Source organism: Herpailurus yagouaroundi, unplaced genomic scaffold, assembly GCF_014898765.1.
Source record: "Herpailurus yagouaroundi ecotype Mexico unplaced genomic scaffold, PumYag 28, whole genome shotgun sequence".
Lineage (NCBI taxonomy): Eukaryota > Metazoa > Chordata > Mammalia > Carnivora > Felidae > Herpailurus > Herpailurus yagouaroundi.
In genome coordinates this window covers 140404944-140416272 of record NW_024412376.1, presented here as the reverse complement: position 1 = coordinate 140416272, position 11329 = coordinate 140404944, and positions in this window count along the sequence as shown.

The following is an 11329-nucleotide window of genomic DNA, read 5'->3' as shown; positions in this document are numbered from 1 at the left end:
CTCTCTGTCTCTCAAAAATGAATAAATGTTAAGAAAAAAAGAAGTAAAACAGATGAACATGGGGGGCAATAGAGGTAAATGAGGAAACAGACTCCACAATGGAGAGCAAGATGAGGGTACTGGAGGCCTGGTGAATGAGGGCATGATAAATACCTGATGGGTATTTGGAGGGCACTTGTGATGAGCTCTGGGTATTGTATGTAAATGATGAATCACTAAACTCTATACTTGAAAGTAATATTACACTGTATGTTAACTAACTGTATTTAAAGAAGAACTTAAAAAAAAAGAAATACACAAATTCAGATTATCCTAATACTGCAAAAAATGCTGTATAAATTACTTTTACATCTAGTTATAAAAGTTGAAAAACAATATTTAAAGTGACTATACTTCCATAATTTTTAATGAGTGTATAATACATAATATAATACAATATAAATATACAATATATATACAATAGAATATATACAATATAAATACACTGTCTAATATAAATACAATAATATGATACAATATAAAAAGATATAGTGTAACATCATGGCATTAAGTGTGGGAGGAGGAGAGCTAAAAGTTCAGAGTTTTTGTTTGCAATTGAAGTTCAATTGTTATCAGCTTAAAATAGACAACCTTCAGTTTTATGTAAGCTTCATGAAAACAACAAAGGAAAACAGATACTAGTTACCTAAAAGGTAAATAGAAAGGAATCAAAGAATACCATTGAGGGCGGGGGAGGAAAAACACAAACAAAGGAAGACAATAAGAGAGGAAGAAAAGAATTCAGGAACTTTTAAAGAAAACAATTAATCAAATCATGCTAGTATATCCTTATTACCTATCAATAATGAATTTAAGTCAAATTGAACTAAATTTTTCAATCAAAAAACACAAACTCCCTAAATGTCTAAAAACAAAACAAAACACCAATATCTAACAATTTTGACAGCCTACAAGAGATTTACTTTCATGTTCAGGGCACATATAGGTTGAAAATGAGGAGATACAAAAAGACTTTCTAGGCAAATGGTAACCACAAGACAACACGGGCGGCTATGCTTATATCAGGGAAAGTAGACTTTCAGTCAAGGTCAGTTACAAAAGACAAAGAAGGTCACTACAAAGTATTAAAGGAATCAATTCAGTAAGAGGATATAGCAATTGTAAATATACACATACCCAGCATTGGAACACCTAAATATTTAATGCAAATATTAATAGACCTGAGGGAGAAATGGACACCAATAAGTTAATACTAGGAAAATTCAATATGCCACCCTCAACACTGGATAAATAATCCAGACAGAAAATTCATAAGAAAGGAGCAGATATACCTGAAGCGATCTAGATTCAATGTGATTCTCATCAAAATTCCAATGGCATTTTTCACACATATAGAAGAAAATATATATAAAATTCATGTGGAGCCACAAAAGATCCCAAAGAGCCAAAACAATGTTGAGAAATAAACAAATAAAAAGCAAAGCTAGAGGCATCACATTCCTGATTTTAAACGGTAGTACAGAGCTATAGTAATCAAAACAGGGGTGCCTGGGTGGCTCAGTGGATTAAGCTACCAACTTCAGCTCAGGTTATGATCTCACGTTTCGTGAGTACAAGCCCCACATTGGGCTCTTGTTGACAGCTCAGAGCTTGGAACCTGCTTCAGATTCTCTCTCTCTCTCTCTCTCTCTCTCTTTTTCTCTGTCACTGCCCCTCCCCCACTCACACTCTGTCACTCTCTCAAAAATAAAAAATAAACTTAAAAAAATAATTAAAAAAATGGTACTGGCATAAAAATAACATCAACCAACAGAATAGAGCGCCCAGATATAAATCGATGTTTATACAGTCAACCAAATTTTGACAGGAAGCCAAGAATACTCAATCGGGAAAAGATAATTTTTCAGTTTTGGAAAAGTAGATATTCACATGAAAAAATATAGAATAAGACCCCTATCTTATACCACTCACCAAAATTAACTTGAAATGGATTAAAGATTTAAATGTAAGACCTGAAACTATAAAACTCCTAGAAGAAAACAGGGGGAAAAAACTCCTTGGCATTGGTCTTGGCAATGATTTTTTTGGATATAACATCAAAAGCAAAAATTAAAACCAACAACTGGAACTATATCAAGCTTAAAAGCTTCCACACAACAAAAGAAACAATCAACAGGATGAAGAGGTGACCTACAGAATGGGAGAAAATATTTGCAATCCACATATCCCCCATGGGTTTAATACCCAAAATACATAAAGAATTGAAACAAATGGCAATCATCATTATCATCATCTGATTTAAAAAACGGGCAGAATATTTGAATAGATATTTTTTCCAAAGAAGACATACACATGACCAACAGGTAAATGAAAAGATGCTCAACAGCATTAATTACCAAGGATATGCAAATGAAAATTACAATGATATGTCACTTCAACATTATCATTCAATATAATACTCTTCTTAAATTTTTTTCCAACATTTAACTTTTAAAAATATTCTGAGACCTGTAGCTCCACTTTATTTATTCAACTGCTATGTAATTCTACATTTTATAAGCAAATTACAAACTTGTTTGTCTATTTCTCTACTGAAGGACAATTGTTTTCCCCCCAGTTTTTAAATATTTTAACCATCACCACTATGAACATGCTTCCTATATCTTTATGTTAGAATATTTCTGCAAGTTAAATTATTGCTATATTTGTGGTTAATGTTAAGATACCATTTTAATTAATCTTATGGATAATTTGCATTTCTCTGAAAAGTAGTCAGATCCAGATTGATTGATTGATTTGTGTATTTATTTATTTATTTATTTATTTTCCCACCCAAACTTCTTCCATGAATTTATATTATTTTTTGTTTTTTTTTTTACTTTTTAGTATTAATTATGTGTTTTTTTTATATTTATGATACTAATCCTGTGTCATTTATTTTACTGCAAGTATTTGCTACTGTCTGTGCTTTGTTTATTTTGCAGGATCGTAATGATTGCTCTGTGTTTAAGAAAAGTCTGCCACTCAGTGGGGAATATTAATTGGAAAGCAAAAGTGAGTTGTTTGGCTGAGTCTGACCTACCGATGAGTAATATAAATACAGATTTTTGTTAGTAGATTGACCAAGGTTTGACTGGTAGAAAGCACTCAAGTTAGCAACTTCTCAAATCAAACTCAAATGCATCATCTTTTCCAATTTAACAATTTGGTTACCCAGATCTGAGACAGTGTTAAATCAACTGTACTGCATCATTCTTAGCAAAGCATTTGCCACTTTTTTTTTTTAGTTGTAGCAGATGAAATGATTATTTATCTTATTCAAATAAATGCATATGCCTAGCTTCAGTGAAGTTCTAGTAGTCCTTAAGAAGGATTTTATCTTCGAATGATACTTCTATGGGTATTTTCATATACATCTTCCTCCTACAAGACCCAGACATGAAAGGTTATTTGTCCCTATCCAGTAGACTATTTTTCAACTACTTTGCCAAATCGTTTTCCAAATATGGCTATGCTTAGGTGCTAATACTATTTTTTTTTCTGTTGATCTACAAGTAATTATGTCAAAACAGGTATCGATGGTTTTGCCTATTTTGTTGCCTTCAATATTTACTAAATGTGTCATTTAATTTAGACATGTCACTTAACTTTTCTAAATAGTTTTTCTCACCTCAAAAAGCTTTTGAAATATTTCTTCTAAAACAAAGCCTACTTAATGCCTGAACCTCCAGATTGGATACAAAAACAAGGATTTTAAAAGAGAAGCAGCTTTAAAAAATTATTTCAGCTTTATACACCAAAGAAAATCCTCAAAAGGAGCCGTTATGATCCAAGCAATCGTATTTAGCCTCCAAGAACACATGTTCACTGTTTGATGATGTGCTATTTTGCAAAGAAATAGAACACTTTATTTGTCAGGAAAAAAATAATTTAGTGTGTTATTTGAAGTAATGGAAGTAATCTGAATGAGAGCTTAAATTTAAAAGAAAAACTTGTTAAATTGTGCAGCATACTGAAGAGGAGAATAATTTGGAATGAAACAACAACAACAACAACAAAATAGTAGGGGGAGGCACAGGAATTTAAGGGCTAGTTATTGCCAGAATGAATGGTAATAGAATTACCAACACTAACACAAGAAACAGGGAAACTGAAATATTATGGCCTAGAAAACATGAACTCCCCATGTAAAACATTTTAAATGTATGAGGCTATCTATACCAATTGTGGTTCCCGTCTGTGAGAAAGTAGATGATATATGACAAACCCATTTCCCAAGTTTCCCCAGTATATACCCAACTATCCAAATATTTTGTGAATATTTCAATCTTCCTCAAGGCAGTTGACAGCCTTGTTGAGAATATAAAATGGAAGTCCATGTGGCTGCTAGAGGACCCTGCAGAAGACCATACAAAGAGTGTGAATCAAAATATTACAAGCCATGCATTAGAGCAGAGGAGGGGGTATGACAAAGAAATTATCGGAATGTTTCCTTGAATAACAGCTTCATAAGAACCAAAATGAGTCGACAGAGGTGCTTAGATATTGGCGATCAAATACTGGGGGCTAATAAAACGAGGCTGTGAGAAACGTCTATTTTGCCAAGTATTTCTTTCTGGAAAATATTCCCGCAGGCGTTAAAATTTGTGGACTGTGTCAGCAGTAGGATTCTTAGGCATTGGCAGTCAAGTGAACAGACGGGGCACCACTTTAATCAGGTTATGTAGAAGAAATGTTTTAAAGATGCACTGAAGCTCAAATTCAAATGACACAGCACAACTGTGTGCTATAGGGGAGGCCACAGCTGCCGCTGGGCATCCTGGCAGTTACTTATGGTTCCTGTCAGGCAGTGCTATCCGACAAATTTGATTTGTTGCAATTAAATGATGGTGTCAAAAAGAAAGCAAAGGTGGCTCATGAGCTAACAAGGCTACAGGCAGAGTTCGTTCACAAGCAAAGCTGATTTTTTTTTCCTTTACATACTCACTCCCTGTATATAAACTTCCTTAAATTTTTGACCTGTGTTACATCTACCTCTCTTCTCCACTTAGATTTCTTTCATGAATAAAAATGACTTAATTTATTAGACACGATCAGCACTAATCACTGCTGCCTCCCTTTTTCAATTGATCTACCTTCAACATTGTTTTTGAAATGGCCCATCTACTGTTAGAATTCCCCTCTGCTCTGATTAGTCCAAGGCATTTTTATAGGAGTATGAATTGAAGTATCCTCTCATATAGTGAAATCAAACATTTTGTGTTTTATACTTTAAGAAAGCTATAATAGCCATTGATATTTTTTCTAAATAGACATTTGAAAATATACAGTATCTTAAGGATTCTGCAAGCAACGTGTCAAAATATAAAGGAATGTGATATCTACACATTGATATTGCATACTTTACACAAATCATATTTATTACAGTGAAGGCGATGCATTTGTCTGTGATGTCTCAACAATCCATATTCTTATACAAGCCAAGGGTTTATTTCTGATAGTCTAGGCCAGTGTTTGACCATTAAAAACTCTCAGGATATTGCTATGTTTGATGTATGGTTGTCCTGCCTCGAGAAAGTCTTCATCGATTCTTGACAAAACACTCGGAGTGGTAATTTCAAAACTGAAGTCAGGAGATTCTATTCTTCTGCTAAGCATTTCAGAACCAACGGCTTCAATCTTATTGCCTTATAAACCTTTATCCAATCTGGTCCCCAGTGAATCCCCTAAATCCAACTTTTGCTATGCTCATTCCTTCCATTGTAGCTACATTGGCTTTCTCAGTGTTATGGCAGTGCACAACACATACCCCTGCCCTGGGCCATTTGGGTTCTTCTCCCCTCCACTAACATACTTCATTGTAGATATTTTCCATGTCTTGCTTCCTTCCTTTTCCTTCAGGTTTGTCCTCAAATAGCACTTTCACAGTTCAGCCTTCTCTAACTACACTGTTTAAAATTACAGCCCTCATCCCCGCTCCACACTTCTTCATTCTATCTTTATCTTATTAATTTTAACAACTTCTGGCAAGTGATAACTCATAGCTAATGCTCTTCATATATATTGGCTATATCGATATTGGATAGGTATGGCTACATGAATGTCTAGAATGTATAGAGATTTTGTTGGCATTTTTAGCCATTGGCATAGATTATTACATAATTAGAGAGATTTATGTTCTAAATTCTGAAATCTTGTAAGAGAAAGAAATGTGGTAAAGTATCCAATTTAATCCCTTTACTTGACATCTATTTAAATCTAGACCAAAAATAAAATAAAATAAAATAAAATAAATAAAATAAAATAAAATAAAATAAAATAAAATAAATCTAGACTGAATAAGCTAACTGACTAGCCAAGGTAGCTCTAGCAGGATCTATGAGAGATAGCACCAAAACTTCAGCCAGTCCCCTGCTTCCAAGATTGAGGATCAACAAAGGACTGTAATACAGGGTCTAGATTCTGGTCTAGAATTGTGGGATAATGTCACCTTCTAACCCTTTCTCCATCACTTATTAGCTTTCACTTAATCTTTAGGGCATAGCAATTAAGTCTCAGTCTTCTTGGCTACAAAAGTAGGAAATGATAGTATTCAGCTTATAGATGTTGAAGATAAATCAAGTTAATTTATATAAAATATCAGGGCCTGCCACATTGTAAGCATTTCAAAGAATGCTAGCTACTGTTACTTTTTAGCTAAATAGTCACATAATGCATTGCATTACTAAGAGTCTTGTTTCACTATAACAAAGATATAGAATATATTGTATATTTTATGTGTGCCTATAACTTAATGATGCTTATTTCCAACATATGCACTAATAACAATCTAATGAAGGTCAGTGCAAACTGCATATATATTGGTTGATTGATATTAACAGCTACACTATCGCTGATAAGGAAACTCTAACTGATATAATTATGTCATGGTGGTATTTCCTTTAAGGATATGCAGTCACAAGAATAAAACTCAGTATTAAAGCAAGAATAATTATTTATATAAGTTTTGTCTAAAAGACCAAACTTTTTGTCTAAAAGTCTAAAAGACTGCAGGCATATGTTTTATCATCTCTACAAATAAGAAGAATAAAGCTTTCAACAACATAATTTTATTCCAAGGACCATGATACATGCAATTTTTTCTTAGGTTATATAGCTAAATATGACATGATTGCAAACATAGTTTTTACTACTAGACAATATTTTTAAAAGTATAAGAATTTTGGGGGTTGTTATTTATTCACCTTTTAATATAACAAATATGTCAGATAAATATGTGACTTGCCAATTAAGTTTCCAAAATTGACTGATATCTGGGGGCAGTTAATGAGTACTGTACAAGTTGTGTTCACTGTACTACTTGGCTGATAAAGATGTTCCTTAGAAGCCAAACTTGAATCAGGGAGATTGGCTATTTTACCACTTATACATCTAGCTATAGATTTTTAGCCCAGTGCTTCAGTGCCCTTGACGGAGGGGCAATGCACTACCACGTGCACAGTTCTATTTCAGTGGGCCTTGAAAGGTAACCTTCATTGACATTAGCTCTTTTAATCATCTTTGACCTAGGCAAATATTGCACAAGGCAGCAATTCTATAAACAGGGATTCCCATCATGACTGCAGTGAATACCACTTTGATCAGAACATGTGGCTTAAGAGACACCTGCCCTCAAGCCAGAATTCATACTGTCAGCAAGAAACACACCACATGGGGTTTCAATTGCTCTATTACCTTATTGAGCCTAACTAGTTGTTGAATATAACATGGAAATGTCTTGAATCCACTATAGGTAAAATTCTGGAAAAAAAACCTTAAGTGTAAAGACCTAGAAATATTCTAAAGATTTTCTATTACAGTCAGTTGAAATGCAACCGATACACTTTCCGTTATACACAGTCTTTCAGATAACAGACATCCCAGCTCTTTCAGCAACCGTAAAAGATGCAATGACACATAAAAACCTAGATTGGAGTGCCACTGAGTCCTACGATTTACAAAGTGCAGCTTAGATGTTTAGAATCAACAAGAATGATGTGTCTCATCTCTAGGACACACAGATTTACTGTATTTTATATTCCATAGTAGAAAGCACATATTCTTAGGCTACAATATATATTTAGCTTTTATGTACATATATTAAATATACAATACAGGATACCATTTATAATCCCATGTTTCAATGTCAAATAGTTTGCTCTTTTTATATTGCTCCTAGTTTCTTTTATATTTTGGTCTATGTTAAAAATATTAAAGCAAACTTATTTATGAGGGCACATTGAAATGGCAGGGCTCTAAAGATTGTTTGAAGTAGACACAAATAAATTTTTCAGTCCCTATAAAATACCTACTTTGCTCTGTAAAGTATAGATATAGGAGGAAATGTTGTGAAAAGAGAATGTCTTAGACATTGAATCAAACAAGTATGGATCACAATCTCCACTCGGATCCTTGCGACCTTAGGTAAGTTACTTAAATTGTCTGTATGCCTCATCAATCAGTCATTATTTTTGGGTTCCAAAGCTATACTTTCAGGTGAAGCAGTTCCCTTCAGATACAAGCAATTTTTTTTTAATTTTCTTTCAAACGTTTATTTATCTTTGAGACAGAGAGAGACAGAGCATGAACGGGGGAGGGTCAGAGAGAGAGGGAGACACAGAATCCGAAACAGGCTCCAGACTCCGAGCTGTCAGCACAGAGCCCAACGCGGGGCTTGAACTCACAGACCTGGAGATCATGACCTGAGCCGAAGTCAGACGCTTAACCGACTGAGCCACCCAGGTGCCCCCAGATCTGAGCAATTTCTGAGGAAGGAGGTGACCCCCAGTCTGTAGCAAGCTGCACTCAGTGTGGAAGGTAGAGTGAGTACCTCTGTTCTGAAGAAGGATCTAAGCAAACCACCACAGCATCAGGATTGTCAATTATTTTGTTAATTCTCTCTTTCTAAACCAGATATTTCAGCCCAAAATTAGCAGCCTCTCCTCTCTAAATCTTATAGATCACATCTGTAAAAAATTGTCCCCCCTTTATTGTGATTATTTTTCACTGCTTTGTATTCATTGTCTTCTCGCAGAAATAAAACAGTAAAATAGTGAAAAGTGGCTGAGTGTGGGATTTGGGTCTAAACCATTTGGATTCATGCCTTAGCTCCACCAATTACCAGTCATAAGAAATCAGGGACAGTGCATCTCTCTGTGCCTTGGTATCCTAATCCACAAAGTGGTGATAATTATAGTACTTCATAGGTAGTGAGGTTCAGATGAATTGAATAACATGTAGAAAGCTCTTATCAGCACCTGGCATAAAATCATCATTATGGGTCAGCTTTTATTACTCTTTTATTTATTTACATGTACTCAGTATTTATTACCAAGTTTTGCATTTTTTATTCTAATAGAAGAAAATGAATTCAAACTCCACCATTGCCTTTGAGTTTTATAACATTCAAATCCCTAATGGAATTATTTTGTGATTTTAGAAATGCGGGAAGTGGAGAACACCCTTCTGCCTGGTGAGTTTATTTTGAAGACCACGTTAAGATAATATATGTGAGGAGGAGAGGGAAGATGGCAGCGTAGGAGGACGCTGGGCTCACCGCGCGTCCTGCTGATCACTTAGATTACACCCACACCTGCCTAAATAACCCAGAAAACCACCAGAGGATTAGCAGAACAGAGTCGCCGGAGCCAAGCGCAGACGAGAGGCCCATGGAAGAGGGTAGGAAGGGCGGCGAGGCGGTGCGCGCTCCACGGACTGGCGGGAGGGAGCCGGGGCGGAGGGGCGGCTCGCCGGCCAAGCAGAGCCCCCGAGTCTGGCTTGCAAAAAGCGGAGGGGCCTGATGGACTGTGTTCCAACAGCAAGCGCGACTTAGCATCTGGGAGGTCATAAGTGAACAGCTCTGCTCAGAAAGCGAGAAGGCTGGAGGACAAAGGGAAGGAGAGCTGCTGAGCCCCCGGACGACAGACCTCAGTTTGGTGGGGAACAAAGGCGCTCGCCAGCGCCATCTCCCCCGCCCATCCCCCAGCCAAAATCCCAAAGAGAACCAGTTCCTGCCAGGGAACTTGCTCACTCCACGCAAACACCCAACTCTGTGCTTCTGCGGAGCCAAACCTCCGGCAGCGGATGTGACTCCCTCCCACTGCCACAGGGCCCCTCCTGAAGTGGATCACCTAAGGAGAAGCAAGCTAAGCCTGCCCCTCCTGCCCCCGTGCACCTTGCCTACCCACCCCAGCTAATACGCCAGATCCCCAGCATCACAAGCCTGGCAGTGTGCAAGTAGCCCAGACGGGCCACGCCACCCCACAGTGAATCCCACCCCTAGGAGAGGGGAAGAGAAGGCACACGCCAGTCTGACTGTGGCCCCAGCGGTGGGCTGGGGGCAGACATCAGGTCGGACTGTGGCCCCGCCCACCAACTCCAGTTATACACCACAGCACAGGGGAAGTGCCCTGCAGGTCCTCACCACGCCAGGGACTATCCAAAATGACCAAGCGGAAGAATTCCCCTCAGAAGAATCTCCAGGAAATAACAACAGCTAATGAGCTGATCAAAAAGGATTTAAATAATATAACAGAAAATGAATTTAGAATAATAGTCATAAAATTAATCACTGGGCTTGAAAACAGTATAGCTGACAGCAGAGAATCTCTTGCTACAGAGATCAAGGGACTAAGGAACAATCACGAGGAGCTGAAAAACGCTTTAAACGAAATGCATAACAAAATGGAAACCACCACGGCTCGGATTGAAGAGGCAGAGGAGAGAATAGGTGAACTAGAAGATAAAGTTATGGAAAAAGAGGAAGCTGAGAAACAGAGAGATAAAAAAATCCAGGAGTATGAGGGGAAAATTAGAGAACTAAGTGATACACTAAAAAGAAATAATATACGCATAATTGGTATCCCAGAGGAGGAAGAGAGAGGGAAAGGTGCTGAAGGGGTACTTGAAGAAATAATAGCTGAGAACTTCCCTGAAGTGGGGAAGGAAAAAGGCATTGAAATCCAAGAGGCACAGAGAACTCCCTTCAGACGTAACTTGAATCGATCTTCTGCACGACATATCATAGTGAAACTGGCAAAATACAAGGATAAAGAGAAAATTCTGAAAGCAGCAAGGGGTAAACGTGCCCTCACATATAAAGGGAGACCTATAAGACTCGTGACTGATCTCTCTTTTGAAACTTGGCAGGCCAGAAAGAATTGGCACGAGATTTTCAGTGTGCTAGACAGAAAAAATATGCAGCCGAGAATCCTTTATCCAGCAAGTCTGTCATTTAGAATAGCAGGAGAGATAAAGGTCTTCCCAAACAAACAAAAACTGAAGGAATTTG